This window comes from Ptychodera flava, unplaced genomic scaffold, assembly GCF_041260155.1.
Source record: "Ptychodera flava strain L36383 unplaced genomic scaffold, AS_Pfla_20210202 Scaffold_32__1_contigs__length_2955704_pilon, whole genome shotgun sequence".
NCBI lineage: Eukaryota > Metazoa > Hemichordata > Enteropneusta > Ptychoderidae > Ptychodera > Ptychodera flava.
This window is the reverse complement of record NW_027248354.1, coordinates 1,457,032-1,476,340: the sequence shown is the minus strand read 5'-3', so window position 1 is coordinate 1,476,340 and position 19,309 is coordinate 1,457,032. Positions and strand designations below refer to the sequence as shown.

At 38.7% G+C, this 19,309-nt stretch overlaps 1 long non-coding RNA gene across 2 annotated transcripts; it reads right to left on the bottom strand.

Moving 5' to 3' along the window:
* Window positions 1–608: 608 nt before the first annotated feature.
* Window positions 609–16,394, bottom strand: LOC139127504 (uncharacterized). Of its 2 annotated transcripts, none has more exons than XR_011551030.1 (3): window positions 16,186–16,394; window positions 4,244–4,359; window positions 609–823 (listed from the first exon to the last, which is right to left on the bottom strand). It is a non-coding gene; the product is annotated as an uncharacterized lncRNA (long non-coding RNA). The 2 variants fall into 2 exon arrangements; XR_011551031.1 differs by having other exon boundaries at window positions 4,244–4,353.
* Between the last annotated feature and the right edge of the window lie 2,915 nt (window positions 16,395–19,309).

Genomic DNA, 19,309 nt, shown 5'->3' with positions numbered 1-19,309 from the left:
TGAAATATTTAAAATGTGTTGAACAAAAGCTGTAGTTTCTAAAAAAAATCACAAACAATAATATAACCAGACTTTTAAAACCAATATTTCAAGTAATTCATTGAACGTCTGTACAATTGTAGCAGCGATTTAAAAAAAGACTTGGCAAAACACAATGGTAAAAATTTGCCAAAATTCAATTATGCAAACTTCACCACAATTCAAAACAGTCTTACTTAGCTGTACCCTAAAAACCTCCACACCAACTTTCAAATCAATTGGAGTTGTGGTCTCAGAGAAGATTTCTTGACCAAGAATAGAGAAAATTGCGAAAAAATACAATTATACAAATAATCCTGTTTATGACTCGGTCGGTGTAATAACATGAGTACAGCCTGCATCTAGGCAATAAAATTCAAAAGTTTAGTGGTCTTTGTTCAAAACTAAAATGCATCATTGAGCTTTTAGCAGAATCAAGAAAATGCAAAAACATATGCTTATACATTAAACATTGTCCTGTAATGAGTTGTCAGCGCTGTTGATATTTTTAATTTGTCTGTATAACGGCTTATGGCCCACCATCCTCATCCTCAGGCTCTTGTCTGATTGAGGCCGCGCCCTCTATGCAAGGTAGCCTCAATATGCATTTCCTTTGATGCAAGTGTTTTTCCATACTGTACGCAGTTTCACTTCTTTCTCTTTCCTATGGCAAGTGTCTCCGAATAAAGGCACCACTCTTGCAACTTCTGTCATGCTCGCTGTCCTCAGAAGAAACACACACAACTATCAAATGTATTCAGCTTCATGCTAGTCCTTGGATAGCCCCGTTTATGTCCTTCAATTTCTGTAAATAACGATACACAGAATAAATCATCAGAATTGTACATTATCCATTTAGTTTGTTTTTGTTTAAATCTGTGTATTTATAGACCTTTGATAATTCATTTGAAAGTTCTTCATTAGACTAGAATGGTTAAAAGTTGATTTGTATGCAAGAAAATTGATTTCTGAATCTCACTGAAATGTTTATTCACTATACATTGGAGTCTATGAGAAAACTATGAATAATTGTTTTACAATTATTAACAAACAAATTCTGTGCTTTCTGAGGTGTTTGAAAATTGATACAAATTTACTTGATTCAAATAGGGTGTTTGAAGGTTCAGATGTGGACAACAGTAATAATATTGGAATTTCAACTAAACTTATTTCACTTTTCATGACACTAGTGGTCAACAGGTCACTGTTAAATACTTTCCCTGACAAAACTTGCTATACAGTGTATCTCTAATATGTTAGTAGTAGAAATTGTTCATTGCCCTCAGTGAGCTCGATTTACAATAAGACAAGCCTCAGAGTTGCCAAGGCAAAATGTTTATGTGACAGATAATTATACTTTTGTTCAGATTTACAGTTTAATGACTACCGAGAGTGAAATAATGCAGCGAATCATTTTATCTCCCAAAATATTTTTTGAACACTTAAACTACTTTTTTTAACAGTACAAATACTTAAGAAAATTAAGTGACTCCAATGGTGTTGGAAAAATACATGACCCCCTTTGCATTTTTCAAATTTAAAGTGAACCCCAACCCGTTCAAATTGTGCTGGCTGTAATAACTGAATGCTCCATTGATAATAAACTGGTCATCTATGTACTGTGGCACATCAAACTGACAAGTTTATGCCATAATATACAAATATGAAGATGAAAAAGTTTTTTCACTGATTCATTGCCTATTTTACTGACTAAATATTCCTGTTTTTTGTTAGGAGAGACTAACATCAATGTATCTCAAAGACACATGGTGTATGGTCGTGCTCCCACTATTAATTTTGCAAAACATATCATCAATTAATGCTTCAGCAAATGGACCAAGTCTTTGTTCATTGGTCGAGAACTAATACAGTAAGACATATACGTTAGAATATTAAATCTGTCAAATTAGGATGGAATATTGAGGTAGAAATATGTTTGTATCATGCAGCTTTGACCTACAGTGCCTTGTAACATTTACATATATTGAACTAAAAAGAGGGCATGTCACGCTGGGGAATCACCAAATCAAGACTGAACTGACTACGTATGGGTGCCAGTATGGATTAAAGGCAGGGGGACTCGGAGCCTATACATACCCTCTATCTCCCTGGGCATTCATAATCCATCATGAGTGGCACATGGTAACAGCATCAACGAATGCTCCTTAAAATCTGGAGATTTCAACAACCAAAGTGTAAATTAAAGCACTGTTCCAACATATTACTTTTGTGAATACTTGTAGCATCACCTTGTTGGTGAAATTCTCTCATTATTTCCATTTTAAGTTGATTTTTGATGCCAAAACTGCTGCGATGCTGTGGACGTGTTCGAAGCACCAAAGAACAATAGGGAAAGCTTTCAAACAGCTGCAATCACGAGGGGATGCACGATCATACATTTGTTGTGTCAATCAGATCGATACGATGTCAACAATGAAAAAACATTCGTACCACTGAGCCTTTTGTACCGTCCAGAAATTTCAAAGTTACATTTTTTAGCCTGACATATAATACAGCGACCTTGCACACTAATGATCATTCCACTGCTTCTGTTGGGTTTTGTTATTTTTTTTTTAATTCGCTTCGTGGCCCTAGTAGATTTTTTTTCAATATGATACACAGTTTGAATTTTTCTCAAGGTAAATTTAGTATATTCTCTCGGCCAATTTGATAGAGTAGACGTCGAGCCAGGCACTGTTGACTGAGATCGGGCTTGGGCCCATTTAGTCCTGAAACCTGAAGAGTTCATTATGATCATCATTCAGCATTTGGGTGATTTTTGTTTGGTCAAAGTAATCAGTAACAATGTACGCGAGATTCCTTATGTTGTTTTTGTCACCATCATAGACGTATACGAACGGTTTTCGATTAAAAACGGTAAAAATATCCGGTGTTCGTAAATGCATGCACAGATTATTCAGTGACTGTTAACACAGCAGTCGTCGATATGACAAGGATTTGCCACCACATAACAACTATAAACACCGCGTCAAAAGTCCATAAAAGAAATTCGTGCTGAATCGAGTAAGATAACAATTGACTTGCAGTAGGAAAGGTCAGTCCACCACCCGTAAAAGTTGTTGATCTGAAGAAGCTTCACTGTGCACCAAATACATGAGTTGCTGTTATAGTTGTACACGTAGTTCCATGGGCTTTCCATCGTCCTGTGTTACGAGCTATGTTCAAAGTGCGTCAAGGTACGAATATTTTCATGTTGAAGTACCGGGTACATTGATTTTGTTCAAAACCACTGCCTGTTTGTTCCTTGTGTTTTTTTGTGTGTGTGCCTAACGTTGACTGGCTCTATGTGCGTACAAACATAGCAGTCGAGATTAAGATTTCCTGGACAAATAGATACACTCATAGTTATTCCGCCTCTGATGCAAAGATACACACTGTTTGACATGTGCCACTCCTAGGCCCTGGGATCAAATTCCATACCTTTAAGAGTTAATCTGTTGGTGCTTGATATAGAAGTCATCGCTGATGACATTGTCCCCACTGGATTATAGTTTAAGTTAAGTTTAAGTTCATAGGAAAATAGTTTCATACTATTTTAGTAAAAGATAAAATTATGGTTTTTGAACATGTCATGAAATCTGGAACATGTTATCAGAACAGAAGCTTGTTTCATCTTTCATTACACAATTTGCAACAAACTATCCAACGACAGTTTGTCTTTCGATATTGTTTAGGTGTTTTGTTTCCCGTACAAAGTTCATAAAGTACACTTCAAGAATTCCTTAAATAATATTTTGGCAAGTGTTGGGAGACAGTGTTAAAAAAAAGCATTTCTTAGGTTTGACTTTGCAATTATTGTATGTAATGTACATTTGTGTTTGGAACACATGTAAGAGCCCCCTTTAGTTGTTATAACACTCTGCTTCTCTATAAAAATTGCAGGGTTTACACATTTCATTGTGATTTCAAAATTTGACATGGGATAAGCTGCATCACTATCAATTAATATGTATCTCAAAATGAGATTTAAAGGCAGATTTTTTTTGCTTATGGCTGTGAGGTGCTCTGCAAATATAATCAAACATCAAAGGTCAACTAAGTAAAATTGTCTTACTTTGTGTTTTTTAATGGTTGTGCTTAACCATGTTCATGTACCATAATTCGCCAACACTGGTGCTTTGGTTAGCATGTCCTTCAAAGTTCACAACTTTAAACAAAAAACTTATCAGTGCAGACTTTGTACATACATATATGAAGTACATACCTCTCATATTATTTTCAGTTGTTGGCATGCCTTTTCGTGTGACTCTGTCATTCCTTGGGGCACTACACTTTTCCTATTTGTTCAACGCCTAATAAATATCTCCACGGGACCTGCAACTTGCAAAGAAATAAATAAAAGAGTGAAAAAATAAATTATCTTAAACACAGATGATGAACCATCATATTTCATGTGACAATAATGACGATGAATCACCATATCAATCTGACAGTCCATCAAGAGAGATTTGAATGAGAAATATATCAAGCATTTACAGGCCTGAGAAGGGTCAACATCATTGGATTCACACGGCACTATGCATTCCTGCAGTATCTCAGAGCTGGTAGACTGTCAGACCATTGATGAAAATTGACTCTTTTTACATCCATGGTCATATCAATATCCAGAATGTGCATGTTGAAAGTAACACCACATTTCATTTTCAGCAGAAACAGAAATAATTTCGAAAGTTAAAAATGAAACTATGCAAATAAAATGACATATCATGTTTAGGTAAGATTAAAATTAATCTCATGTGAACTTAACCCCCCCCCCCCCCCCCCACTAGCTGTATTTTCTAGCATTGTTTTTATGATTTTAACGTCAAGCCAAAATAAATTTGTGAGAATGTTCTAATTTTGGTGATGTATACACTTATTATTAACTACACACTGGGACTGTACATGCAATTTTGGACAAAATAAAGATTGCACTGTTTTTTAAATATTTGCCAAAACATAAAATCCCATCACAGTGCATACAAGCAAAAACCCTAGATACTGTGCATATCTGCACCAAAATCTTCACACAACTGCATAAAGCAGTCCAATGTACAATGCACAGAGCGCATTGTGCAATTCATGCGATAAAATGTTGAATGGCCCTTACTTCACCATTTGATAAGCCACTGAAGGCGCAACATTCTCTTAATTGTTTGGTCACACAGAGTTAATGCTAATGCATGTAGTTCATGCATTCCCACAGTGAAGTTGGGCTCACCTCAGTCAACGTGTCAAATATGTGTAGCTAACAGAGGTGGAGGTCTGAAGTTTAATGGAAAGAGATGATTATGTTAATTAAGATTTCTGCCAAAACATCAAGTAACCAGGATGACCTCTGACCTCAATTTAATTTATTTGCCAGTATATGTGCAATAGCCTTCACTTTTGATGGGGTGAGGCGTCACATTATGAATTAGTTAGATCTGTCAAATAAAATGTTATTGATGTTGACTATAGCACGTACAGGGACAGCATAACGATGGGGAGAGTCACTTTTCTCAGCATCGTTTTGAAAAATTCGCCCTCCCTCCCTATAATTTTTTTATTTCCAGTCCCTTACCGGCCCGCACAGGTTGAACTCGTGAACACACATATCACAGGTCACCACTTAATGCACATACAAGGCCTCATTGAATGTGATTCAACAGTGAAGATGAATCGATAAAGTGAATTAGAGTGAAAATGCATCTAATTCTACTAGCTTTAAATGATAATCATGCAACCTGAACTTTGGCACACGGCACGTGAATTAGGCGTATCCGTGGTCGTACAGGTAACTCTCTTGTGATGCAGTGTATGAGTAATTGTCTATGTTTGCAAAGTGGGGGCACTCTCTGAAAAATCCTACCGGTGCGTTAAAGCGCAGTGGTCGTCGCGCCGCGCTTGCGTGGTTTTTTGTTGATAAACATAAATTTTTGTAAACATAAGTCTTCTCAACTTCAATAGGAGTGAGATGGGAGCAGTCCCCCACTTTGTTAAGGCCTTTGTAAGACTCAACATCATGCAATAGTAAAATATTAAGATCGGAAACGAACTTCAGTGGTGTATTATAAACTCGTGTAGAGCTACGAACATTGGGACACTATACTCAGCACATTATGTTGCTGAGTTCACTGTACTCAGACACAGTGAACAAAAAGCTTTGATCGCGCACGATCACGCTGGTTATACACAATGCTATGTACAGTACAGTGAAAATACATAACTAAAATGATCAACATTGCCCTATATATGTAGACCAGCAACAAGCACAATGCCTAACACAAAAATTACACTCAAGACCATGATCGGCTAGCCTGAGCAGGACACGGGAGATGTTGTTGGGAGACGGTCACCGCGTTGACGTACTGGATATAGAGAATCCGGTCCCACAATGTACCGGCCGCCCGCGACGACTTGGCCCACAACCAACTGTTGATCACCATGTCTTACTTCTCCTTGTATTACGTGGTAAGAAATAGTAAATGTCAGGAAACAATAGACAAAACGAGCGGGTTTTCGCGGCATTTGGCAGGAAAATTGCACGGCTACACCGTGCATAGACGTATCGAGAGATCCTGTGCCCCGGGCCTGTGCACGGTCATGGCAGTGATCCAACCGCTAGCTGGTGTAGGCCTACCGGTGCTGGGCAAACTTCGTTGTTGTACCTCCTGATTGCCGGGTAGGTCTGAATCCTCTTTCAAGTGAGATAACCCCCACATAACAAGAAGACCTATGAAAGGTCCTTCGCTTGACTTGATACCTGTACTCAGAATTCTCGTTTGCACCCCAAAACGGGTAAACTTTGTGTTGTAGTTGAGTTGGATTCTCCACGGCCGAGTGTAGCGCGCCATATACCCGGTTTGACATGGACGTTCATACAGACCACGGAACGGAACAGATGCAGAGATGCTTCTTGCTGCAGCGGGCATTGCTCTGCGAGCTGTAGATTTCTGTAGTTTGAGTTGTTGTCTTTGTACAACTTGTTGTACTCCTGTCGGGCCTCTTGAAATGAAAGCTCTCGTCCTTGCTAGCGATGTCGAAAACTAGAGCCCGGTCGTTGATAGTCTGTTGGCGTATACATGCGTACATGCGTACGTCTAGCTCTATGGCTCGAGCGATAACAGTAGCCGAGCCCCATTCAACTGATTCAAGAAAATCATGAGCAAATGTGATCTCAATCCAGCGTGCAATTATTGTTCAATATTCAGCAGATATTTAACTTAGATTAATTGACCTTTTATTGCGTGTTACATTTGGTTATTTGGTAATTGTGACAGATCAGCCGCCATTTTAACAAGCGGCAATATCGCAAACATTACAATCAACCCGTAACATGTGCGGCGTTCTTGGATTTGTTTACAACAGAGGGGGACCCCCTCAGGAGGATGCGCAGCGCGACGACCACTGCGCTTTAAGCTTTGATTATGATCGTTTGCACAGTAAAAATCACAGTCCTTAGAAATTTGTAGAGTTGTGCAAGTCCAACATATCAAAAATTTGTCACATAAGTTACATAATCAAATCAAACGCTTAGTTTTCCATTGCAATTGTTGGGCCTGTTGTGTACCTACAGTGGACAACTTTGCAGGAGGCTTGGTTGGTTACGGGGGCCCAATCTCGGTATTCTCCTTCTTTTCTTGACTTGGCCATTAGTTTTTAAATCCTAATATGATCTCTGTATGTTGATGATGGGCTGCGCTAAAATGACCCCCTTTGGACAGGAGTGCAGGCCCAAAATGCCCCTCTCTGATTTGACATCGTAGATTGAATACTGACAGAGGTGAATGTTTCAACTGTGACATTGTATGTTCTCTTTCCTTGGTAATATTACCAATTTTTGAAAATGGGCGATAATCAAAATGACTGTTAAAATTTGACTTTACTTGTCAACTGTTTCTAAAAAAAATATTTCTCGATGCAGTAAAAGCCAGAGGGTATAATTCAGAGAAAATCAGGACAAAATGGGGAGATACATGTATTTTGAGGTAAACAAATTTCAAGACTTACAGCTAGTGGGTCTTTAACCCTTTGAACCCGGCTCAGACATAAATGTCGGATGACGTCATAGAGTACCAAAGGGTTAAAAGGGTTTGCAAAAGGTTTTGCAAAGGGTTTGCATTATTTATAACCTTCTAAATTAATACTATTACTGTGACAAAGGAAATAAATTGACAACATAAATCAGTAAATGTAATGTCTCCTATGACTATAGAAAAAAAGGTCAAAAATATCAATGGGCTCTATTCTGTCCTTGAACCATTGTACATACATAAATTTGAGCTTGAGTAAGTGGACTTGTGGGATTTAATTAAAAAATCTACCAACATTTAACTGATTACAGTTTCAAAAGAAAATAAATGATAGCAAAACTTCATTATCTTATTATAAACCTTCATGCACAGCCATTTTGAGTAGAGGTTCAACAAACAATAGAGCGTATAAATCATGTGTTCCTTGGATTACTTTCCTTTGAGACTGAACAGAAATAACTGGGGGTAAGGCCTTTTTGGGGGTCCATTTTTTCAAAGCATGTTGAATTGTCATGCATGCCTTTGTCATGCAGGGTTATCATATTTGCGCAACTATTGAAACTATTTGAAAACAAGATGTGGCCAATACAGTGCTTGACCACAAAATATCAAATTTAATAAATTGAAATCTGATAGGCAAAATATTAACAGTTGTCCCCTATGCAACATGCATTATATGTACATTTATCCATGTTTGATAATTTATGTAATTTTAGTAGTTGGAAGTTGGACGTAAAATATATCTGTGTACAAACAATGTAATTTTTGGATTCCATCAAAAATGTTGATTCAATATACATTGTAGTCTACTATGAATCAATGATTTTTTTTCAATAAATCAATAGCTATATCTGTGTGTTTATAGTTTCTTAATCTTTGATATTAAAGCCAGTGTTCGAAATTTGTGGAAAATATCAACAAGTCACCTGGACCGGTAAATCAAAAAGTTGCCTGTCCTGCCAAAAACTTACCAGTCCTGATACTGCGATTACTTTATGTTGTTATGTAGAACATTTCCGCAACACTCATCATGACCTGAGTTCAATTAGTCTAGAACATTCTCAAGGTCACTGCCCTTAATAACCTCACAACCTTGAATTCAATTAGTCATGTTATGAATGTTCTGGAAAGTTAATTAGTTGTGTAAGAGAGATAATTTTAGAACGGCAATTAGCATGTCAATAAAAGTTCTAGATTGTTCTTATATGCCCTTATGTAAGCACATGTGTATAAAAGGGACGTGCACAGCTTCCAGTCAGACTTTTGGGATCGTGTCTCTTGTGTGTTACTAAACTCCAACAATAGTCATTCTCAAGACTTTTCGAGACCTTCACTGCCAACGCTGGATTTATACTGTGGACTTTGTGCAACTTCAAGCCTGCAAGCCAAAGGACTGTTCATTCATCCGACTGACTGTTACAATTCTGAGACTGGAGCTTTACCGTCCCAACTGAGATAAGTAGTCTGTACACTTTTAAAGCATGTACTCTCTCCCTGACTTAGCAATTAGATTTATTTTCGTAACAAATTTTGTTTAAACGTTAACTGCTGAGTTCACCCTTCTGTTCGTTTTCTCTGCACATAACAAATTGGGGCTTGTCCTGGGGACGAATATTTTGAGCCATTTGACAACATTTTGCCTGCCTTTTCAAAACCATATATACCGTGAGCTCAGCTAAATTTAATCATGGCGGAATTTAAACCAGAGGAAATGGATGACCTTGATCAGGACACATTTGATTTCCTCAGGAAAGACGACCTCATAACACTGGCCAATTTCCTTAAGTAGAAGTCAAAAGATCTATGCGCAAGAGGAAAAGACAGTACCGTATTGCCAAACATTTAGTTGATTTAGGCCAATTTGAGGAATCCACCCCGAAAGATTATGAGCCCGAGTCTACTGAACTCAGAAAATTAGAATTAGAAATGCAGACAAATTTAGAGATCAAGAAACTAGAATTACAAATGAGAGAGAAAGAATAAGAAACGAAAGAAAGATTAAAATGAAACGTTTAGAGCTCGGACAGTCAGGAAAATTCTCCCATTCCGACAGTTTTGACATCACTAAGCACTTCAAGTTAGTTCCCCCTTTCCAAGAAAAGGATGTTGATAAATATTTCCGTCATTTTGAGAAAATTGCTCAGAGTCTGAGTTGGCCTAAGGAGTCCTGGTCTATGCTTTTGCAGAGTGCTTTGTTGGGTAAATCCAGAGAAATTTACATTCAGTTGTCAGTAGAGCAGGCTGCAAATTATGATTCTGTGAAGGAATTTATTCTCAAGGGCTATGAGTTGGTGCCTGAAGCTTACCGTCAGAAATTTAGGGATTGTGAGAAGGTGAAGGATCAAACTTATGTTGAATTTGCTCGAACAAAGAACAATTGTTTGATCGTTGGTGTTCTTCTGAAAAGGTCAGTCAGAATTATAACAAATTACGACAGCTTGTTTTGATTGAGGAATTTAAAAGGTGCATCGGAGTGACATCAAGACGTTTATCAATGAACAAAAGGCAGATACATTGGAGGTTGCTGCACGTTTGGCCGATGATTATTCATTGACCCACAAATCGTTCATTTCTCAGTAAACCATCCCAGTCCTTTTCATACAGAAACAATGCAGGTAAATTTAACTCCTCCTTTTCATCCAAGAAATTTCAAAGGAGAGTAGGAAATCAAATGACAACGATTCACAGAGTTCAAGTAACACTCCCAAATCATCAGATCCAAAGTCTAAATCTCCTTCTGACAAACAGTTCGGTACACTTTCTTGTAATTATTGTAAGAAAGACGGCCATTTAATATCAGATTGTTTCAAATTGAAAGAAAACGTGAAGGTCAAAGTGGTCAAAGTGGATCTAAGCCTCACCGGCTTTATTTCTTCATCAACTCAATTAGAGTCTAATAATGTGTGCAACATATTTTCTGAGGTTAAACCCCTCTCATCCCCAATTAATGAGGTCAAGGTCAATTCTTCTCAAGATAGTATTATGGGTATTTTCGAACCATTTATTCATGATGGTTTTATATCACTTTCTGGTGATTTTTCTTTCGCTACCCCTGTCAAAATTTAAGAGATACCGGGGCTTCCCAGCCTCTTTTGTTGGCAGATACCCTGCCGTTTTCTGAAAAGTCATTTTCAGGTTCTAAAGTTCTTATTAAGGGGGTAGATTGCAATGACTTTATATTTGTTCCTCTCCATAATGTCTATTTGTCTTCGGACTTTGTTTCTGGACCCGTGACTTTAGGTATTAGGCCTTTTTTGCCTTTTGAAGAGATTCACTTTCTTCCTGGAAACGACCTTGCCTGGGACAAGGTCATTGCTAATCCACTTGTGACTGATAATCCTAGTTTAGATCAGTATCCAGAGCCAATAAAAGAGGAAAATCCCGACCTTTTTCCTTCATTTGCTATTACTCGAGCCATGTCAAAGAAAACTTCTGAGAATCAAATTACTCCAAAAAATAATGTCAGAGATGTTGATTTAAATGACACCTTTCTCACTCAGGTGTTTGACACGGATCATTCGGTTATCCCTCATTGATTTGAAACTTCCAGTAAAACTTCTGCTGACGGAAGTCAAACATTTTCTAGATCAAATCTCATTGCAGAACATCACAAAGACCCAGATATTTTGTCTTTGTTTGACAGGGTAGATGATGAAGTAAAACTTCAGATAGCTCTGTTTCCTATTATACAAAATCTGGTATTCTCATGCGTAAATGGAGACCTCCAGATGTTTTGGTTGATGACGATTGGGCTATAAAACATCAAATTGTGGTTCCAAAGCACTATCGTGCTGAAATATTGCGCTTGGCCAATGAACGCCCTAGGCTGGTCACTTAGGAGTCAGCAAAACTTCTTATAAAATTCTCAGTCACTTTTATTGGCCTAATCTCAGGCAGGATGTAGCACATTTCTGTAAAACTTGTCACACATGTCAAATGGTAGGAAAGCCAAATCAGACCATTCCAAAGGCCCCTTTACAGCCAATTCCTGCATTTCAAGAACCATTTAGTAGGATACTAATAGACTCTTTTGGGCACCTACCAAAAACAAGATCAGGAAATGAGTACATGCTGACAATAATGTGTACATCAACTCGGTTCCCCGAAGCTATACCACTGAGAAATATAAAGACAAAGACTATAGTGAGAGCTTTAGTCAAATTTTTCACTGTATTCGGCCTCCCTAAATGTGTCCAGTCCGATCAAGGCTCCACTTTTATGTCTGGTATTTTTCAACAAGTAATGGATCAGCTAGGCATTTAACAGTATAGGTCATCCGCCTATCATCCAGAAAGTCATGATGCTCTTGAGCGATTTCATCAAACTTTGAAAAAAACATGATACGGACCTACTGTTTTGACACAGAGAAGCAGTGGGGTGAAGGAATTCATTTTCTGCCTTTGCTGTTAGAGAGTCAATTAAGAGTCTCTTGGTTTTAGCCCTTTTGAGCTTGTATTTGGACATACAGTCCGTGGCCCACTTATGCTCGTTTAAGATAAATTCCTATCAGACGATGATTGTCTGAATATTTTGCAATATGTGTCAGATTTTTGTATAAAACTCTCTAAAGCATGTGAATTAGCCAGAGAAATCTTGAGTCATCTCAGCAGTCATGAAAATCAAATATGATAAAAGCACATCAAAACGGAAGTTTGAACCAGGTCAAAAAGTTCTTGTTCTACTTCCGGTTCCTGGCAAGCCACTTCATGCTCGTTAGTTTCGGCCATACCTTATTGATAAGACATTGAGTGATTTACATTACATCATAATAACACCTGACAGGCGAAAACAAAAACAGCTATGTCACATAAATATGCTTAAGCCATATTTGGATAGGGATAATCCTACTATTACTCAGCCTGTCAGTACAGTCAGTTCTGGCCATTATGAAGATAGTGATACTGAAACTGACTTGAGTGAAAATACTCTAAACTCAAAGCTGGGCTCGGTCAAGCTTCAGAACTCAGAAATCCTGGAGGAGCTGTAGTCTACAAAGTTGGCACACCTCCAGTCAGAACAACAACAACAGGTGAAAGAACTGCTCCATGAATATAAACACCTGTTTCAACGTTGATGTTGGGGACAGTAAGCCTGTAAAACAACATCCATACAGACTGAATCCAACAAAAGCGAAATATCTCCAGGAAGAAGTCAAATACCTGCTGGACAATGACTTCATTGAACCCAGTAAAAGTAACTGGAGTTCGCCGTGCATACTTGTTCCCAAATCAGATCACAGTTATCGTATGTGCACGGACTTTGGGAAAGTCAACACTTTAACAAAGACAGACACTTTCCCAATCCCGAGGATTGATGACTGCATCGATCGAGAGGGAAAAGCCAAGTATGTGACAAAATTTGACCTACTGAAGTGATTTTGTCAAGTCCCTCTGACGGATCACGCTCGTGAAATATCCGCCTTTGTTTCCACCAGACGGATTGTTCCAGTACAAGGTGATGCCATTCGGAATGAAGAACTCTCCGGCAACGTTCCAACGGATGATCAACGACGTCATATCCGGGCTAGACGGATGTGCAGCTTACGTTGACGACGTCGTCTTGTATAGTGACACCTGGGAGGAACACATCAAGCTCCAATGGAAGTTCTTTGAGAGACTGAGCAAAGCAATGTTGACTGTCAACCTTGCCAAATCTGAGTTTGGTTGGGCAAGGGAGACTTACCTCGGTTGGGCAAGGGTGACTTACCTCGGACATACTGTGGGACAGGGTGAGGTAAAACCTGTTGATGCCAAAATCAGTGCCATTTCAAGTTTTCCCATACCAAACTGCAAACGACAACTGATGCGCTTTCTCGGTATGGCTGGTTACTACAGAAAATTCTGTCCAAATTTCTCCACAATTACTGAGCCTTTGACTAACTTACTTAAAAAGAAAGTAAAGTTTGTTTGGTCAGAGCAATGCCAACAGGCATTTGATACACTTAAAGCCATACTGCAAAGTGCTCCAGTGTTTGTCTGCACCAGATTTCACTTTGCCATTCAAATATAGCTGTAGATGCTAGTGGTACGGCTGCTGGTGCTGTTTTATTGCAAGAGGATAGTCATGGTGTAGATCATCCTGTTTGCTACGTTTCACGCAAATTAAACAAATCCCAGAGAAACTACTCTACAATTGAAAAAGAGTGTTTATCTTTGATATTAGCTTTACAGCATTTTGAAGTTTACGTTACTTCTTCAAATCAGCCAAAAGTGGTTTATATTGATCACAACCCTCTTGTTTTTCCGCAGAAATTTAAAGGCAAAAATCAGAGATTGCTAACATGGAGTTTAATGTTACAGGAGTTTTATCTTGATATTAGACATATCAAAGGTAGAGACAATTTAATTGCAGACTGTCTTTCTCGTATTTAGAGCTTTTTGTTGTTCACACTTTTCATATCACATTTGTAAAAGGAATTTTTTTCTTTGAAAAATTTTCCTTTTGAAGAGGGTGTGTGTTATGTATGTCATTTCCCCCGCACTCATCATGACCTGAGTTCAATTAGTCTAGAACATTCTCAAGGTCACTGCCCTTAATGACCTCACAACCTTGAATTCAATTAGTCATGTTTGGAATGTTCTGGAAAGTTAATTAGTTGTGTAAGAGAGATAATTTTAGAACAGTAATTAGCATGTCAATAAAAGTTCTAGATTGTTCTTATATGCCCTTATGTAAGCACATGTGTATAACAAGGATGTGCACAGCTTCCACTCAGACTTTTGGGATCGTGTCTCTTGTGTGTTACCAAACTCCAGCAAAAGTCATTCTCAAGACTTTTCAAGACCTTCACTGCCAACGCTGGATTTATACTGTGGACTTTGTGCACTTCAAGCCTGCAAGCCAAAGGACTGTTCATTCATCCGACTGACTGTTACAACTCTGAGACTGGAGCTTTGCCGTCCCAGCTGAGATAAGTAGTCTGTACACTTTTGAAGCATGTACTCTACCCTGACTTAGCAATTAGATTTATTTTCGTAATGAATTTTGTTTAAACATTAACTGCTGAGTTCACCCTTTTGTTCGTTTTCTCTGTACGTAACAATGTGCCTAAGTATTTTTGTTATGCACTGTTGAGTAGGATGAATTTACTGGAAAGAAAACTGTCTTGCCATAAAATTTGAATGGGAGCCCGGAGAAAAAATAGCAGACATAGTTTTAAAGAAGACTCCAAACGCTAAAGTCAACCTGTCCGCCGGACTGGTAACGTTTTTATTTTACAAGTCCTTCAGAAAAACAACCAGTCTCGGACTGCCAGACAGGTGTTATTTCGAACACTGTTAATGCACTTGATTAGATTGAGCTGGTTACTAGTGAATGTGTGTGCAAGAAATTTGCTTTTAGAATTTCACCGGAATGTTGATTCACTAAACATGTACATTCTGGTCTCTGAAGAAAATGTGAATAGATATTTTTAAATACAACACAAGCTAAATCTGTGCTTATATAAATGTTTGGCAATTGATATAAATGTACACAATGAGAATATTGGTTGAAAGAACAGATGTGAACAACAAATGTGATATTGGACTTTCACCCTAGTGATTATTTGTAAAGGTTAAAAGTATTATTTAACAGTTCAAAGTTAAATGAGAACTTATATGTCAATTATTAAGATATCATTTATACAGACTGTGACTCACAGGGCACATGAAAATTTTGGAGGGACAATCTTTTTCTTGCTAACACTTTTTGAAGGGTCATTATTTTCCATTTTATAAGGCACTTTTGCTGATCCCTGGGATTGCCTTTGTTTAAGTATGTAAGAGGACTACCTTTTGTTTTCCATTGAAACTGTAATCTGGTTGGTTAAATTTTCTGTTGAGACATCAGGTGCCAACACAGGCCTCTAAAAACACCAATCAACCCCCCCCCCCCCCCCCGCCGTAATGTTTGTCCAGTCCCTGACAGGTATCAACACCCATCCTGGGATGCATAGCACTGAAAAGGTCACATTAGCATAAAGTGACCCTGAAATTCGATGTTCATTATTCGTTTGAAATTATCAGGAATATCGATGATTTAAAACAAACAAACGTTAGATACTTTGCCAGATACAGATTTTGCTGGACACGTTTATACCAGAAGGAGTAGACGTATCTCAGACACTTGGGCTGGTCAAGAATAAGTGAATAGCTATACTGTACATACATACCTGGTAAATTGTACACGAGAGCCGTCCAGCTGATGCAGGACTCTTTGGCAATCACCACTGGCACTAGATTCAAACGTACCGCATAGTCGTCGAGATGGTCCAGGATTTCAAGGTTAGAGTCTTTAGTGGACATTCCTAGACACCGGCGGGATATGTCAGTAAAAGCTAAATATAGACGACCCAACGCAACGCTGAGTGGGCAACGCGACGCTATCCATAACAATGGCGTCTTCTGAGTATGGCTCCCCAAGTGGTCAAATATTCACGAAACGAACTTTGCATAGAATTCCATAACTATCACTTTTCACTCAATCTTGAAAAAAATGTTATTTTTGTTTGCTCTCGTTAAATAAAAATATTGCTAACTGAACCATATATTCGTTTTCGCCAGCTAAAGCATGGAGGTAGAAAGAAAGAGAGCAGCAGGCTACGGGCTAGCTAGGGGTCAATTTTCATCAACAGGCTGCTAGCTGCAGTTTACCTCTCAGCATGTACACAATGGGATTTCGTTTACGCATTTTTTACCTTCATGAATATTCCGTATTACACAGACGTGCCCGACCAGTGGCGAGATCTTTTTCAAGATGGTAAAAATATCGCAGCTATTAGGCCTAATTAAAACTTTGGAAAATATGGACACGGTTTGAAATCAGTCTTATATAATAACTACCAACCTGTAAGCTTACTGACGGGAAAAGCGAAATTCTAGCACTTTTTTTATGAAATCCATCATCATATATCATCGGGTCACGGTCGCAATTTACATGCGGGACTGAGCTCAGAGTTCACTATGACTTGACGTTGGATTTGATGGACCACGAAGGTAAATGCAGAAAGTGGAAAAGACATTTTCTTGAGCAATAGTCGCTCCAGTCGCAGTGTCTTTTCCTCTACACCTGCTTTTCCGGAAAGTGTTTTGAATATAATGTGTACAATGTATAACTTCGAAGTTCATCGTCTAAAAGTTGATTTGATATGCTGCAGTACGGTCTACTTTTTTACATCAATGGGTACACTGATATTATAAATTCTCGAAACTAGTACAAATAATTCCCCTAACTCTGAAATTAAACTAGTCGATGGTGTCTTCTACCCTACATCCTCGAACACCTGACTGCGACCCTGTTTGTTATGCGTTAGTTAAGAATTAATCGCGATAGATCGATGCATCAAAATTTACGGATTCACGTGACTGAATTATCTAGTGATTTGTTTGCTAATTGACGTTTGGGGCGAGTAGGCGAAAGTCCAAGGCTAAAAAGAAGAAGTACGCAATCCAATCACATATTTTTGAAGAAATAACCACAGCTTTCCATATAATGTGTGAAATCCGGCCCTTACCAATGCTGCCATCCTGTTTCCGAGAATAACTTTCGAGCGATGAAGCTAGGAATGCCACTGAACAGCCTTGACTCGCCTCCGCGTCGATTTTTGATGTGGTTGAAGCACGCTCCTTTGGTTGAATTAAGCCACTGGCGAAGAATATTGGCAATATTCAAAAATACTAGTTTAAAATGTAATGCAGGTCTCCTGGTTATGTATCAAAAAGGCAATTTTGGTCGCAAGTCATATCTTGATTTTCAGAAAGTCGAACTCACAAAAGGGCAGATCGTCTGTGCAGCCGACACGAACACAAACTGTCATGATACCGGCTACCGAATACTATCATAAGATAGGCTGTCATCTACTGACTCCACATATATGTCATTTGAATGAACGATGTGTGACGAAAAGGGAAGTATCCCATGTTTAACACTGAGGCGATGGGTTCCCACAAGGCCGATCTCACGTTTCCATGTTTGTCGGTCGGCAGCTGTCAGTTTGAGCAGTTATGGTCTGAACTACCCTGAGCTGACATGTGATCTTTACTGTGTTTCTGTATTCGAGGTTCGTACAGCCTAGGGAGCCATATGTAAATGTCGAATACTATTTGCATAATAAAAAATATTTTATTACGCATTTGAGAGATTACAGACCGGGGAAATCGACTGTTAGCTACTCAGATGCATTTTTCATCGCACATCGACTCGCTCTCTGCCAAACAGGAACTGCTATGGCTGAGACCTTGTCTTGAGTCTAACACGTTTGCGTTTGGGGTAAAGATCGAGTTACAACGATGATTGCATCGGACGATCGCAAGACAACGTCTCAGCAAGAGCAGTTCCTGTTTTGGCAGAGAGCGAGTTGGTGTGCGATGAAAAATGCATCTGAGTAGCTAACAGTCGATTTCCCCGGTCTGTAATCTCTCAAATGTGTAAGCATTTGTTTCATACATGGTTTGAGTAAGGCAAATGCTCAGCAAAAATTTATCTACAGAGAACGGGGCCGGTTGGATCAGATTGACACAGTTAATTTTGATAATAGAGGTCACTTGGGTAAGCATAGATGGAAATCACTCACAACACACACTGAGATATTCTGTTGAATTCTTGTATTAAAATAAAACGACAGTCATGAAGTTTGTCTAAGGACAATACAAATGCTCGAACTCGAGTGCAAAACAACTTAACTTAGAAAAGCTAACCCGTTACTACACAGTACTTTGTATGATGACCAGTGCTGATAAAGCTTTACTGTCCGATCAGCAAGTGTAGTTACTTAATGTTCTGTTCCAGCTGATTAGTGTCCGTTATTCAATCAGCCAGTCAAACGTTACTGATACACGCAGGACAGCCTTGTACATTCTCCACTGGAAACTTCTTTGACATAAAGTAGTTATCCATATACAGCAGCAGAGCATCCGATAGTTCTATCGTACTGTGGTTCACAACCTACAAAACTTTTTGCTTCATTGTTTTGGAATGCATCGAGTCCGTATAACACAAAAAAACTCTGTATGGCCACTTCCACGGCTAGCGACTTCCCCGTGAAATGTACTGAGCGTTTTCACTCACAAGTGTCAAATACGCTCAAAGTTACTTGCTTAGAATAAGGTCGAATTGTGGAGCCTCCGTCCTGACACTCTAGCTTTAACATGGATCGCCTTACATGAACTGCTCGTCAATGTCTCTGTGTTTGACAACTGCAGACTGTCTCTCGATATGATTGTTCGTGAATCGCTCAACTGATCACATGGCAAACACAGCGACTATGGGCGCCGTAGACAGTGTACATGCTTTTCCTA